We start from the raw sequence: 16,286 nt of genomic DNA, 5'->3' as shown, positions 1-16,286 counted from the left end.
GAGTTGGTCCCAGGGGCCAACACACTCAACTATGCGCAAGCGCGCGCACACACACACACACACACGCACATGCACTGAGAGTTTTCCAATTCTTCAGTCACAGGTAATATCATCCTCTCATTGTGAGACTGTCTACTGAAAGCATATGATTCAGAAAACCCTGAATGCGTGACATATGAAAATTATTTCTTGAGATCATAGTTTACTCCTCAATTCAAAGCATTTAAATCAAATAACTGGCCTCACATTGTAATCTGTTAATTTTCATTTCAAAACAAACAAAAAAGTGAATGCTCATCTAGTAAAAAATTCATCTTGGCCTGAGATCAAATAACTTCAAAAGCATTTTTATGACAAAAGAAAAACATGAAAACAACAACAACAAGACTTCTTTGTAGGTAGTTCCACATCAGTTGTTGTTCATGATGTTAGAAAGTGTTAGAAGCTCTTTACCCATACATCATCAGGCACAATGGCACTGGCACTTTTCCATTCCCTCTCAGTTTGAGTGAGTGTGTGTGTGTGTGTGTGTTTGATGCGTAAGACCTTTGTTTCACATTCACAGTTATTCCAGCAGGACCAAACTGGAGCAGCAGGAGAAGAGAGAGTGGAACAGGGAGCCAGTGAATGAGAGAGTTAGAGCCACACTCAGTATCCTGCTGTGGAGCTGGTCACTTTGTAATGACTGCCCATGTCCATATCAATTGCCTGGCTGGTTCCCTTGCTGCGGGATCAGAACCCCTGGTGGACTGGTGCCTATTCTTTTTTGATTACAGCTATAGGGACAAAGCTCAGGGGGGTTGAAGGGACTGCGGAGAGCAAGTGAGTGAAGTGGTGTTCACTTATTCAGAGAATCAGTAGGGAAACACACTGTAACACACATACACACAGAGAGGTCACGGGTCAGAGGGCAAAGGGATTAGAACCTGCAAGAGGAGATTTCTTTTTATTTATTTGTTATTAATTAATTTTATTATTAGTGTGTAATTGTGATTGTGTAAAAAGCAATATTTTTTGGAATTAGAATAAAATTCTGATATCTATATTATTATAACTCACTGAACAAATTTGTTACTGATTACAGTTGGATTATAAATCTTTGGTAGTCACAGATATAAACTGGTAATACTAGTTGCAGCTCAGTAAATGCAAAACAATCATTGTTAGCGCACAAAATGTTTGAGGAATACCAGCAAATTACTTTACACATATATCTTTTATACAACACATATGCAAATTCAGTTGTTTTTTTCAGCTTCCAAGCCATTCTCCAGTGGATACATTTGTTTACCCCCTGGATTTTGGTCACAGCATAACAATATGTTGTCATGCACACCCATGCACCAATGACAAGACATCCTACCTTCCACCTAGTGTTATCCTACATAATCCTCTCTACCCCCATTTACACCAACACACAGCAGGAACACACACTTGCCCTCTCTCTCTCTCTCTCACACACACACACACACACACACACATATATATATATATATATATATATATATATATATATATATATATACACAAACCATGTCAGCCCTCAGACGAACATTAGTGAGCCCTGGTCTCATTTAAATCAAACTGTAGTGAACTGAACAAAGAATACATTTCAAAATGAAAACACAAGAACAGATTATAATGGATTTGAGCTTAAGATCTGCTGCTACTTGATACATGAGATCCTAAAGATCATGAATTTGGGAAAGGGTGTTAAGACTGTATTTTACGAGTGTCACGCTTTTTTGCTGGTTGTGTTTTGTGTGTGTGTGTGTGTGTGTGTGTGTGTGTGTGTGTGTGTGTGAATATCAGTCTTGTGGCAGGGCAGACCGCACTATACTAACTAATGATTAACTAATGGTACCTTCTAGTTTTTATTGTTATTCTTAGTTTTTATTCTTATTGCACATATTTTCCCTGCTTTCTTTCCTTTTATCTACTTCATCTATTTTTATCTAATTTATTCTTGTCTCTTCTATTTTGCACAGTCTGAGTTTGACCAGGTTTACATCTCACTACAAGTTATATACTGCGTACTGTGTTAATAACTGTGTATGTGACAAATAAAGTTCTTTATTCTTGACTCTCAACTCTAATGAGGACTCAGCTTCATCTTTTAGTCACATAGTCACCAGAAAAGAGAATATCAGCCAAAGAGTGAGAGAGAGAGAGAGAGAGAGAGAGGGGAGAGAGAGAGAGAGAGAGAGAAAGAGAGAGAGAGGGAGAGAGAGGGAGAGAGAGAGAAAGAGAGAGAGAGAGAAAGAGAGAGAGAGAGAGAGGGAGAGAGGGAGAGAGGGAGAGAGAGAGAGAGAGAGAGAGAGAGAGAGAGAGAGAGAGAGAGAGAAAGAGAGAGAGAGAGAGAGAGTGTCTCTCCACTGGTATATTGTGTGTGTCCACGAACCCCCACCCTCTCTTTGGTGGACAACTAGGCAGGTCAGCAACACTGCTGTCAATAACTGTCCTTCACATTTAACAAAGCTCATAGTGCAGGAACAGGACCAGAGCGTGCGCGGAGCTTATCTGCTGGTTACGGCTAGCATCCACTCCCTTCCTTCTCCCAGTGACCACACTATCTTTCTATCTGATCAGCACAGCCTCAGGTCACAATGTACACCAGTGCGACTCGAGAAGAACACAATTCTATGAGGGAGTGTGAGTATGAGTGTGTATGCCTGTGACTAGTGGGCTGGCCAGTGGGATGTGGTTGATGGACCTCCTCAATGCCAGTCTTCCTCTCCAGGTTGGTAAAGTCACTTTAATGAGTGCAGTGAATGGACTGCTGCCACATGCCTGATCAGCCTCTTGGCGTCTCTCCACGGCCTCCTCCTTTGTTCAAGGACAATTGGGAGGGACTATTAGATCCCCAAGGTCCTATTAGCTCCCCAAGGTCTTCTGGAGTCATAGAGGAGAGCTTCAAAGGCACATACAAACACACACACACCCAGCCCAAACCTTATTCGGTAAAGACACGCTGACCAATCAACTCTTAAAATCATCTGTTTGTGCATGACACAAGACAAGAGGATCATGGACTTGGCTGGTCTTAACGAGCAGGCTGCTAAAACATCCAGGACACATAACTAAAGTGCCTGTTTTTTTTTTTAAATAACATCTTAAAGGAAAGGACAGATATCAACATATAAGTATTCATTTGGGAATGCTCTATTTACACCGCATTAGGGTACAGATCTACATGGTGCTATGGAACTCAGTTCTTCTGTGCATGAGGATATTTTCTGAGTGAAATTTTGGCTTGAAAAAGGACAGAACGCGTCCTCGGAGCTTTAGAGGAGGTCGAATCCCGAAAGTGTTCCTCTGGAAATAGTGACTCAGCCCCTTAGCCGCAGTGGTCTCCCGCAGAGATGAGGAGTAGGACAAATGCCCCCCAGTCCTGCTGAAACATTCATGAAGTCTTATGACTCTCTTCTGTCTAATGTACCCTAACGGGGTTTATGGCCTCTCTAGCCTAGCTACACCTCCAGGTTTCCCGGCATCTAACTCCTTAACGTCCCACTTGCAATGCTTCTACGCTCTTTCTGCATTTTTAAACACGGCAATTTACCACATTAATACAGTTCAGAAATCTCCCACGTTCATAGTTCTCCATCCTGTGCCATGCGTTCAGTTTTTAATCAGTGTGCATTTGTGAGAAACAGATGAGCTACATGAGTTAACATTAAAATGGATTGAACTTTTTTTTTTTTTTTTCCAGAATTTAACAAATGTAAGAGATGATCATAAATGGGTTCGATGTTGGTTGTTTAATTTCCATCTTCATAAAATCAAAACACCCGTGGATAGATTTACTAAGCACTAGTTTAGTTCATTTTTGCTCTGTGTACATAGCACAGTGTATAAAATGCTATTGTGCTATAACAGTAAAGAAGCATAACTGGAAGATAATTTGTCCTTTAATATTTGTTTATCATCTCTGTTTTGCAGACTTTCTACCCCTGGTCTTCATTCACACTGATGTATAGACATTGTCCATCCTGTGAAACCCAACTCCTCAGTCCAAATTGATTTGTTAATGTTTTTCACTTAAAAGAGAACCCCATTAATGTTTAAGCTTTGACAGCTGATATCAACATCCGTGCCATGTGTAAATGGGGGGCTGAAGTGTGTGTGTGCGTGTGTGTGTGCGTGTGTGTGTGCGTGTGGCTGAGAGAGAGAGAGAGAGATAGACAGAGAGAGAGAGAGAGAGAGAGAGAGAGAGAGAAAGAGAGAAAGAGAGAAATTGGATTGAATGGCGTGACCTCGGGATGTCATTGCACTGTTGAGGTCTTGACTGGACATCAGGCGACCTCCATTACTGTTCCTGAATGTGTGTTAAACCTGAGGCCCTCGGGGACCGGCCCCCGGGAGCCTGTTTTACTGCAAGCCTGGCCTGAGCCCGTGTTTACATTCACATGTTCCTAATGCCATATGCTAAATGGGTTAGTGTTACAGTTCAGATTTCTCAACGCTGACCACTTAGAAGCAGCTAAAAGAGGAGCAATTGTTGAAAAGTTGGCAATTTAAAGTTAAGTGATATTGAGCTGTTTATGTGTTTTGCAGAAGACTTCACACCTGATAATTATTAAGACTCAATGAAAAATTCACTGTCATACTCGGTAATCAGTATCGACATAATGCAGTGGTTTTTTTTTTGCCCCCATAATGGGTAGTTTAATGAACGCTTCATTTATCTTTTAAACGCAATATTTTCATCCTCACCATATTCTACATACAACGCCATAATCAATTCTATGGTCATTTGGGGAAACTTCAGTGGAGTCAGTGATATGACAGATAGATAATTGCTAATTAACTATGACTGCCCTCATCACAGTAGTTATATGGCATTAATATGGGGTGATGTTAAACGGCAGGTCGGAATCCTTTCCGTGTCAACGAGAACACAGCGGCTCGGCATCCGTCAGCGAGGGTGAAAAGAACCGTGTGACTCTCCTCCGGCCGTCCTGCCGGATAGATCAATGGCGCTGAAATGGAGAATGCCTCTGGTTCACAGCAGTCACGCTAATGGTTCAGAACATCATCTTAAAGGCGGCTTCCCATAAGCACCGTCCCGTTCCTCGCGTTTTTCAAACGCAGTCATAACAAACAGAGAGAAGGGGAAACAGAGGTCAATACATCCAGTCCTGAAGGTGCCTGTGGTGTGCATTACATCATACTGTTCATTAGAGGCATGTTAGATAGCACAACACCAGACCAGACAGGCTGAGTTTACCCTCACATGATACTTAGCTCTTCCTGCATACAAAGCAGCTTTTTACAGACAAAAAAAAAAAAAAATGAATCAAAGGGTCAACCCAAGCGCCCAAGTGTTGTTACTGTATCTTTGGAACATCTGTGCTTCCACCTCTTACGATAAAAGCCCATAAAAACCGGTATCACCGTGTCATAAATGATCGATGGAGTGAAAACATATTTGATCTCACCCAAAAACAAGTGTTTTCTGGTTGGATGTGGGATGTTGTGGTTGCCTTAGGGTTTCAGTATGGAGTGGAACACACACGTATCATAAGTCAGATGCAGTAGGCGCAGTATTTGTTATTAGAAGGTGGATGAGGGAGAATTTAACCATCTGAGCTCAGATAAGCTTTAGTGGGGGCCTCTCTTGGGAGCAGGAGGGTGACTGGACCCAGGGGTCATGTTTTGGGGGGGATGATGCCTAGCCCACCCACAGGCTCGGGTCACGACGCACCACACAGGGTGAGCCCTGAGGTACCTCTGTACGAAATACAAAAGGTACGAAGCCCAGTATTTTATTTAATCAATTCGCTAGTATCATCCGAAACAATTACAATTTCACATCTCCTATTTCTACAGGCATCAGTTAAACATACAAAACAGTCACTGATGATCAGAAAGTGTTTTTGATAATGTAGTGAGTGAGCTTTTTTTACAGCTTCATGAGAATAATTATAGCAGCGGTGCGCAGTGAATGGATTTCTCAGTCAAATCACTCAGATAAATAACGTAATCATCCATGACAGTTTTCTCTAAACTACCAGGGGGTTGCTTAGTTAGCCTAATTATTGCTCTTCCTTGATTATTCTCTCATAGCGTGTCGGCGGCTTTTTTTCTTTTGTCCTGGCAATGTTCGGCATCGGCGCCCTATTGATCAGAATTAGTCAGTTAATAAGCTTGAGGCTAATTCATCAGCAGGCTAGGGACTGGAACTGCACAGCCGGCCTTAATCAAGCCATCAAAGCTCTCAGTGCATGAAGAAAGTAATTAAAAGGAAGACGGCCGCGTGTTAGATAGTAACAGGACTCTGGTCCTCGCCAGGACAGAGATAGAGAACTTTCATTCTCCTCTCATTCTGACCGTGCGTATAAATCAACGCAGGCAACCCAGAGAAACAAACAGACCCTCAGAACTGAGTAAACATCCATAATAAATGTCTCCAAACTCCCTGATAGACAACCTCGAACAGTCCTCTGACAGAGTAAGGTACCTCAAAAATAAAACCCTATACAAAGTCAGGATGAAAACTAGAGGATAAAGAAATGTGCCCTTACTCTGGGGGAAAATACACTAAATATAATATGAACATAATGAAGTTCTAACCTTCAAATTTTGATGATCTAAACACAGTTATCTGTATCGTGATGCTTTGTAAATGGATTGTGTGATATTCAAAATGCAATTAATCATGTATGTTTTTTTTTTTGCCGGGACATTTGACTGAATGGGTTAATATTTTGTAGAGAATGACAGTGAAATATAATCACACAGGTGATCCAGACACTGCTCCCTGGGTGATCCGTCCGACTGTGGTTAAGAAATGACATAGATTCAGTTAATGACAGACACAGGCAGGGAAATCACCAATAATGACCACCATCATCATCCTCAATATTTCAGCTGAGCAACAAAGGAGCTACTGAAAGCTGTGTGAACAGAAGGATGACCTCATTTGGAGCGACTGGCTGATAGTTCGCACTGGTTGGATTTACTGCCCATCCCAAGAGTAATGGCCTCTTCCTCCAAACACAATAACTTCAACCTTTACTAGCGTAAAGAAAAGCGAAGAAATATAACAATGTTAGACCTGATTTAAAAAAACAAACATGCAGTAATAATTTAAAGGTTTTGTTATTTTAATTTAATTATCAGACATCAGTTTGAAGTTTGAAACAGGAGAATTAAAACAGGCACTCTGTCAGCACCCTTGAGGTACATTTTAGGTTCCTTAATATACAATCCCAGTTGCTCTCTAAAATGTAGCCATTTTCCAGTAAACACATCCCCAATTCTCCACTGGTAGTCTCTGACTGTCCCATTGTAACAACAGTGTGTTTCTGTCCAATCATAAACGATAAATGTGTTAATGAGCTCCCTAGGTGAGGTGCTCTCCGCTGAGTGATATGGTAAACCCTGATTAGGTCTGAAGCCTTGAGACCTCGTGTGTGTTTTGTGTGATGGTCAGGTAAGCAGTCCTTTTGCTCAGGTCTTATACCCCAGTGACCTATTAGGTGACGTGCTGTCCATTAGAGTGCCTGTTCAGAAAGTCATTCTCACAAACAGGCCTTAATGAAGCCTGCTTTAGTCACTCCACTCATAATCGTGACTGTTTTTGGCATTGAACTCTTTCTCCAAAGTGTAACGCAAACACCCAAATGGGATGCTAGGTCCAGGCTAGTTAGCGTGGATGTAAACCCTTAGTCCAGTGTTGTGGCGAGCGCTGACAGAGAGCATTATCATCAACAGCAGTCGTGTGGTGTGGAAGAGCCAGACAACAGTTAACCCCCTCTCTCCTCTGAGCCATCTCATTCACAACATACCCCTCATGTTAACAGCACACGTCTGCTTAGCGATTAGTCAGATCTCCAGAGGCACTCTCTATATGTCACTGTACATAGCTACCAAGTCACATCACACATTTCATATGCAAGTATATGTCTATTTTTTTGGGCATGAGTCATGTGTTACGCTAACGCCTTAGCAGTTCAGTTCTCTCAGAGTTCAGTCCCGTGCCACCCTGAGCATGGAGATGATCAGTTATTGATTGGCTCAATGTTTAAATCTAAACTGTACCTCCCACTAATCATGGGACTGACCCAATGGATTTCAATCCTCCCTCCCTGTGGGAGTACACCAAGGTCCTGTAGTAATACCAGCTTTGTCACTCAGAATGAGGAAAGGGATCAAAAGGAGAATACGGAAATAAGACTGAGAGAATGCATGTATAATTTAACCAATAATTACAACATGGGTGGGGGGGGGGGGGGGGTAGCATTAACTTTCTTTTTTTAAAAAAATATTCTTTATAAAACATAAAATACTTTGGACGAATTACTGAAAAAGAGACTTTTTTTTTTCAAGGTAAAGTTGGAATGACCGTAGAGAAAATGTAAACTGCATGGAAACAAGAGTCTTTGCGCTCGGAGAATCCTGGATACACTTACAACTGTGCCTAATCCAAAGCCACTCCATTACGGCACTCATAGATCTGTTGGTTTATCTGATAGCTGGATTACCTGATCAATATCTTATAACTACAGGACATTTATTTAAACACAGTAGTCATTAATCATGAGTCGGTGTATAAACAGAGAGGGAGATGGAAACTTGTTGATGTGTTTTCTTGCGGCTGAGGAACAAAGATCAGGGCAGCTAATCATTGTGCCATTGGGCAGGCCAGAAAAGTAGGTTTTATTCCTGTGTGGGCTTTTACAGCTCCAATCTCTGACCTCTACTAATCAATAATCTCCTTCGCAGTGCTTACCCTGTCTTCTGCTCGGCACATCTCTCTTTCTCTTTCCCTCCCTTCTTACTGTTTCTCTCTCTCTCTCTCTCTCTCTCTCTCTCTCTCTCTCTCTCTCCCTGCTTGTCTGTCTGTCTGTATAGTTCTCAGTCCTTCTCTCTCAAACACATGGATGGGTTTATCAAATGATAGGGAAAGGAGATACTACACTTTAACGAATTCAGTTAATTGAACTCAACAAATGCAGAAGCAGTGATAGCATAGAAAGCACTGTCATCTATTGTCATAGAAGAACAGATACCATCAGTGTGTAGCTGTGATAACCGCTCTGTCTAAGCCACTGAGGTACTCCTGTTTCTTTGGTTTCTTTTTATTTCTTTACTCTGGCATTATTTGGTTTTTGGTTTAATGTGTGCTGTCATGACCTTCTCACTCCTTCAGGATTGAAAACCTTGAAGTATGCAATATCTGTACAGTTTATGAAAAGAAATAAGTGATATCACTTGATAATAAAATTAGCGATTTATAGTCAGCTTTTTAAAGGACAGGCAGCTCTGTCTTGTCATCTTTTCATACTTGCCTTTATTTGTGTTTCTTTCAGCTCATCTGTCAAATGACAATACTGTTAATTTGAACACTGAGGCCAATTGTAGTTGTTTTTTTTGTTTTTTTTATGCATTTGCCCAACAACTGTCTCTCCGCATTGATTCTCAGACGATCATTGACAGAAAGGTCCCAGGGCTTAGTGAGGAATTCAACTGAATGACAGTTTAACTTTTTTATGTCCACTTGTTAATCACCACTCTAAGTAATGGCATTTGTCCCCTTACATCATCGGCAAAGTGTGCTTCCCATTTACACACGAATTACAATAGTCACTCGTTACAATACCGGCAAATAAAAGTGGATGTATTGGGCGAGGCACATGTCGGACTGACCAGAGAACTGAGTTTAAAGTGCCACATGAAAGTTTACCATTGTACTGCCATTTTCTGTGCTTCTCTAGGACTGGCTGCCAGCCTGCTAATTGTGTCCTTTTCAGCCTTTTGTTGGGCACACTTCTGGGAGAAGCGCTGAAAGACAGGGCCTAAACATTGGGTGGGGGGGCAGTACTTAGGAGGTGGTGACGTGGCCCTTAAACGAGGGTCGAGCACGTGTGCTTCACAATGCAGCCTGTAGATTAAGGGTCAAACAAAGGCAGGGTCCACTGTAATTACACTGCAAACACCTCAGCTGCCGCTGAATAGCAGACCTAACACTGCTCCATTGGCAGCTGTGCTTCAAGATCTCACTCACTATAAGCACAAGACCCAAGGAGGAGGTGCAGGCACACGCCGCACAGAGCTGCCCCCTCCATATGTCTTCCCTCCCCCTGCACAAACACGCGCACACACACATACACACACACACATACACTCACACACACACACATACACACACACATACACACACACATACACATACACACACACACACACACTCACACACACACTCACACGCACACACACACACACACACACACATACACACACTCACACACACACATACACACACACACATACACATACACACACACACACACATACACACACACATACATACACACACACACACATACATACACACACACACACATACACACACGCACACGCACACACACACACACACATACACATACACACACATACACACACACACACACACACACACACATACACACACTCACACACACACATACACACACGCACACGCACGCACACACACACACACACACACACACACACACACACGCACACACACACGCACATACACACACTCACACACACACATACACATACACACACTCACACACACACACACACACACACACACACACAATGGCATATGTGTTTAGTTGCATTCTGGGATGATACTACAAATTTAAGCACTATTTTCTACAGCATGTCCAAGATATAGGATTTATTCAGTAAAGGGTGTGACTAATGATGTTGGGATATGTTTTGGTCCAGGCTAATTGTGCCATTAGGTGGGATCAGCTTAAGTAGTCATGAAAGAGGATGGAGGAGTTTCGAAACGGTCAGAGAAATGGGGTAAGGGGGTGAAATAGGATGGAGGAGTTTCGAAACGGTCAGAGAAATGGGGTAAGGGGTGAAATAGGATGGAGGTGTTTCGAATGGTCAGAGAAATGGGGTAAGGGGGTTAGGATGCATCGGAGCTGAACATTAAGTGGCTTCTCAAATGCATCCGGTCAGGCTAAAGCTGATGAATGCAAGGGGCCTAATTTACAGTAGGTCCGGGTAATTAGTGTGATGTGGCTGTGGAATAGGACCTTCTGCAGGACATTAGCACAGAACCACAACCTCCCCAATCCACACTCAACCAGCACAACACAAAAGGCACATCTCACGCTCATCCATACAAACAGACCTGATAGGGTTCTGCAGCTAACAGATGTTATACTATACTATAACTCCACAGTATGGCTATTCACGTTGTGTGATTGGCTCTTTATATTTTCTACAGCAAACCCCTCTCTCATTTCTTTAAACTGTACAAAAGCATAATTGAAAAAAAGTTATTTTAAAACGTATTTTAATATACATTTATAAGAAATGGACATATTTCTCACATGCTTGGATCATCTAAATTATGGATCAAATACTCTGAGAAAGACAAACAAGGGTAGGTAAGTGTAGGCATCAGGTTTTTAAAATAGACTAGTCTGGATCCAGTCAGTTCCAATGTTATCTCTTTTTGTCTGTAAATCTTTAAATGATTTTACTATTTCTTCAGATTGGATTTTGACAGATTTACTATGTTTATGTACAAGCAGTAATACTACCATAGACAATTACAAAGTTAGAGACACACATTTTAAATACATGTCTGAATATTCATGGCCTCTTTGTGGGTGTGCTGTTGATGTTTCTGTTAGTTCACTTAGTTTATTTCTTTGTAATTCTTCTCTCAAACCAATACTTCACCAGAGAAAGACAAAAGAAGTCTCTCATTCATTAACATTAGTTTTAACAATGCATTAGACTATCACCCCGGACCACTCTATCTCCGACACTGTCCAAAGCCCCTCTCCTCAGGATGCGAACCAAAAACCTCGCTTTCTCAAACAGTTCTGATCACTGTTGCCCGAGGGCCCCATTAGAATAACTAGGCAATCTTAACTTGGTAGTTTAAGCTCCTCAAGAGCAGAAAGCCATTCATGTGTGGGTAATTGCCTTCAATGAATATGAAATGTTTGGCAGGCCCTTGTAAAGAACCATGGATGTTCTTTCAGTCAAAGAAAGCCTAGAGGTATTGTCCCATTTCCATCTATTTAGAGTATTGGGAAGAGCTTGAGATGGTTTGATGTTTACAGTAAACTTTGGGCCAAAGATGCTGAGTGCTATTGAAATGCTCTTCCTCTCCTTACCAAAACACATTTTCCCTCCCGACAGCCATCGGTAACCAACTTATAATTAAACAAACAAACAAATCAAGGCTTGTCAATCATAGCTGCAAAAATGACTGCACCAGCATATTGTAATTTTTTTTTTCCTCCTTTAATGTAAAGTTCCCGGTGATTACTGTGAGTAACCGTAAGTTGGAGAATGTTGTGGTTTAAGTCATGAGAAGAAATAACTGAAACCTCTAGAAAAGTCTCGGCAAGCTTGACTTTGCCAGTGAAAATGTCTTTGTTACACAGAGCTGTATGTTATTTGAGTGAGAAAAGAGAGAGCCATCATGCGGGCTCATATCTGTGAATGTAGCAGTGATTGATTATACAGGGCCATTCAGTGCTGTATTGTCATTGAGAGGGACTCGGGGGGGGGGGGGGGGGGGGGGGGGTGCATCTCTCTTGCATCATATGGCATGACCATCAGGCTCTTTGTCATGGTCCTCTGTCCTTTTGCATAAGCAAGGGGACAATCTCCAAGAAATACTTTGCTAAGTTAGAAGTCAGCAGGGTTTTGGGGTTTTTTTTGTTTGTTTGTTTTTTTCTTCTTTACAAGGGATGTTATGTTAGCCATATCAGAACTTTTTAAAACTAAACACTGTTATTCCTGCGTAGATATCTCAGGGGAAATGACGAGGTTGTTTATTTTTTAAATTTCTCTGATTTTTTTTTTTTTGTCACACTGTGTCTCTCATAGCTGGCATCCCTGAGCAGAAATGTTTACTGACAAATGACATTACAGACCGAAAACTAATTAAAGTGGGTGCCTCTCCTTAAAGCAGCACCCAGGACAGCACTAGAAACATTCGTTCAATCAGCAAATAGGACTAAAGCTTGCAAATGACGGCAATGCCATTTGCTGATGAGACACTGAATTTTTCTCAAAAAAAAAATAAAAACTTCATCCATCATGGAAGGAAGAATTCACTTCCACCAGGCAGTTTCTAGAGAATGAGAGACAATGTAGTTATATTTAAAATGGACGGTTATAGTACAATGTCTGAGCACCTCATACAGTGAAGGCAAAATTGTTTGTTCATGTTCAGGTTCAGGGGAGGCACATATGATTTCCTCTTAAGGTTAAAAAAGCAGACGCTTAACGTTAAAGGCCAGACGATGTTTCATTAGCTATTCCTGTAATGTCCATAACACGTGGAGGGTTAACAGGAAAAGCGTCTGCCCTGAGGAGTATAGTGGCTGCTCAAGGCCACGCCGAGCCACACACACAGACTGAGGGTCGCACGCGCATTCGCTAACACACTCGTGCACTCACCTCACTCACTCTCTCATTCATCTATCTACTCGGCTCTGTGTGACACAAGCTCATCAGCACTATCAGTGTACACAGCATATCTCACAGTGAAGGAGACATGGATTCATCGTGTCGGAACTTTCCATTCCACTCCTTCAAACCTGGACCACTGAATCTCCTCTCAATCACGTGATGAAATGTTTACGCCGAAAAGAAAGAAAGAAAGAAAGAAAGAAAGAAAGAAAGAACTATCATGCTAGAATTATCAAGCTATTATCATGCTTCAGTCGACGACGGAATACTATAGTAGTATTAATTTAGCTGCAACAGAACACATCGCCCATCTTGACTATAATAAGAGGGGCGGCATAAAGAGCGTGTCTCCTGCTTCGGCTTCTTGTACAAAATTCTGCGAGCTACATACAATGCTTGAACTTTTAAGTTGACATGATGTGAACTGTAATTTTGGATGTTTGTTAATAATAACTTGTATAAGGCGTTGTTGGTCATAGAGTTTGTTACGATGGTTGAGACCCTGAACCCTGCGATGATGTATGACGTGTTGAGAAACTGAGTTAAAACAACTCGGGTGTGTGACTAATCCTTCAGGAATGATTAATTATAAGTTATAAGTGACTTTATACATTTGATGACTGTGTGTGTAAACAGTTGGGAAATAGTATTTCGGCTCAACATCTGCGACCTTGTGCTTAAAAAAAGTAAACTCAACAGAGTTTTCGCTTTTCACGTGAATATGTTGTTGGAATTCCAAGGTAAGAGTAATAATGGGAGCTGTGTGATATTGAATACTGCAGTGACATCTTCTGGTAGAAAATAGTACTGCTATGAGTATGTCAAAAACGCGTGAAACCACACTTACAAATTACAAAACTGCAAATTGTTTGAGACATATTTTATATATAATTGCACCCTGATGTCAATATGGAACACGAGACTGATTCTGCAAAGAGAATAAAACGAGAGTAGAGGCTCTTAGTGGCATCACAACATTTGTAATTCATTCAAATTATGGGTTTTTCATATGTTGGTTTGCGCAGTTTGTTTGAATTACCTGAGGGCTTCAACACTGTTTCCATCTTTCATCTTTCCATCAGTATCACTCTCTCTCTCTCTGACAGACAGTATGGTACATTAATGTAACGACATACTGAACCTGAATAAACAGAACCTCACACAGGATTCCAGCTGATACTGGGCTCAAAGTTACCCAGTGAGGTTCTTTTAGCCGGTTCCCAGGACTTTTCCGTCCCTCACTCTTCTAAGATGTTCCGTGTTCTCCCTGCTGTTCCATTCTTCCTCAGCCACTTTTCTGCCCGGGATACCGGGTATTCTGGAGAGAAAGAACGCGCTTCTGTTGTGTCCTCTCTTTTTGCTTGGTCGTCTTCTCCCTTTATCGTTCCTTCGGTGCTTAGCTCATCCTGGGGTTTCTTCAGGGTGATCTGCTTCTCTCCCTGTCAGGCTTATTCTGCCTCATTTGCCTGCTGCTCTGCAGCGGAGGCGTCTTCATGCGGCTAGGCCTGGTACAGAGTATCCACACTTGTAAGGCACAGATGGATGTATAGACATTGCAAATATATATATGGATATTCATCCAAGGTGCTTAACTCAGTTGAAGTCATTTTAAAGGATAACAGTCAGTGTAAATACACAGAAAATACAATGTAAATACAGAGGACACAAATTTATGCAGCTACCACTGGCATTTCGGAAATGAGTACCATTACATGTGCTTTCATAACAAAGACGCTAACAGTCTTAGATGTTCATGAAAATGATAAAACATGAATCATTTTTTAACATTCTAATGTAGTAATATGACAATTCATTGCCAGTGTGTCCCTGAGAGACCTACTTGACCTCAAGGTTATTCCAGCACCGTGTGACCTCTGATATAGACAACAATAATGACTGTGAGTCGTTCTGGATAAGAGCTTCGGCTAAATAAACAAACCGTAATTGGATTTTCGTTTCTCCATTCATTCTCCTCATCTAGAATACTTGTTCCCAGGCATAGCCATGCCAGCATCCCTATCCCTCTGCATGGCTGTAGGCTGTAAACCTGGGCAGATTGCCAATAGCCACATCGGGAAGAAAAGTACAACGAAATATTTGTGGATCCTGAGCTAGAAAACAACAATCATTGTGCATAGTCATAAAGAATTTTGTCCTGCAGCAACAAAAATTTGTCCTTATGATGTAATAACCTTTAGCTTTTGAATACAAGTTAGATTTATAAGACTTTGTTTGACAAGTTATTTTTGAAGAATGTGTCTAAGCCCCTCTCTACTGTGAATGTTCTATCCAGCTGTATTCTCTGTTCATTAAATTTGGCCTTTGGGTTTGTCCGATTATTCTTGTCATATCTCTGCTGCATTCTCTACGGGGGAATGCAACATTTTGCATCTTGTTCTTGTAGTGGTCAGTATTATAAAATTAAAGATGAATTGTACATATTTCCTCAGTTTTATTCAAGCATTCCCTCTATGACTCCTTTTCTTATAATGAAATCCCTAGCTAGCAGTGCTCGGAAAACTAAGACCAAGCTGAGTTCTCTCCCACAGGGTGAGGGAGACTGGTATCAAATGGGTCAGTCCCATTATTAGTGGGAGGTACAGTTTAATTTGGGCCTCTGAGCCAATCAATAGATGAGCATCTCCATGCTCAGAATGGCACAGATGGAATTGTTTCAATTGCTTCTTGGGGCTACAAATTTAACCGGGACAGAAAGTGTATCTGGGGTACCTGAGTAGACATGTGTAAACAGGGGGCCCTGTGATGTTTTGCAAGAGATGGGCAGCTAAGAAGACAGGGGACCTGTAGGTTAACTTTTAACTCTTCCACACAAT

Source organism: Chanos chanos, chromosome 3 (assembly GCF_902362185.1).
Source record: "Chanos chanos chromosome 3, fChaCha1.1, whole genome shotgun sequence".
Classification (NCBI taxonomy): Eukaryota; Metazoa; Chordata; class Actinopteri; order Gonorynchiformes; family Chanidae; genus Chanos; species Chanos chanos.
The sequence above is the reverse complement of the archived record's forward strand: the minus strand, read 5'-3'. Positions refer to the sequence as shown.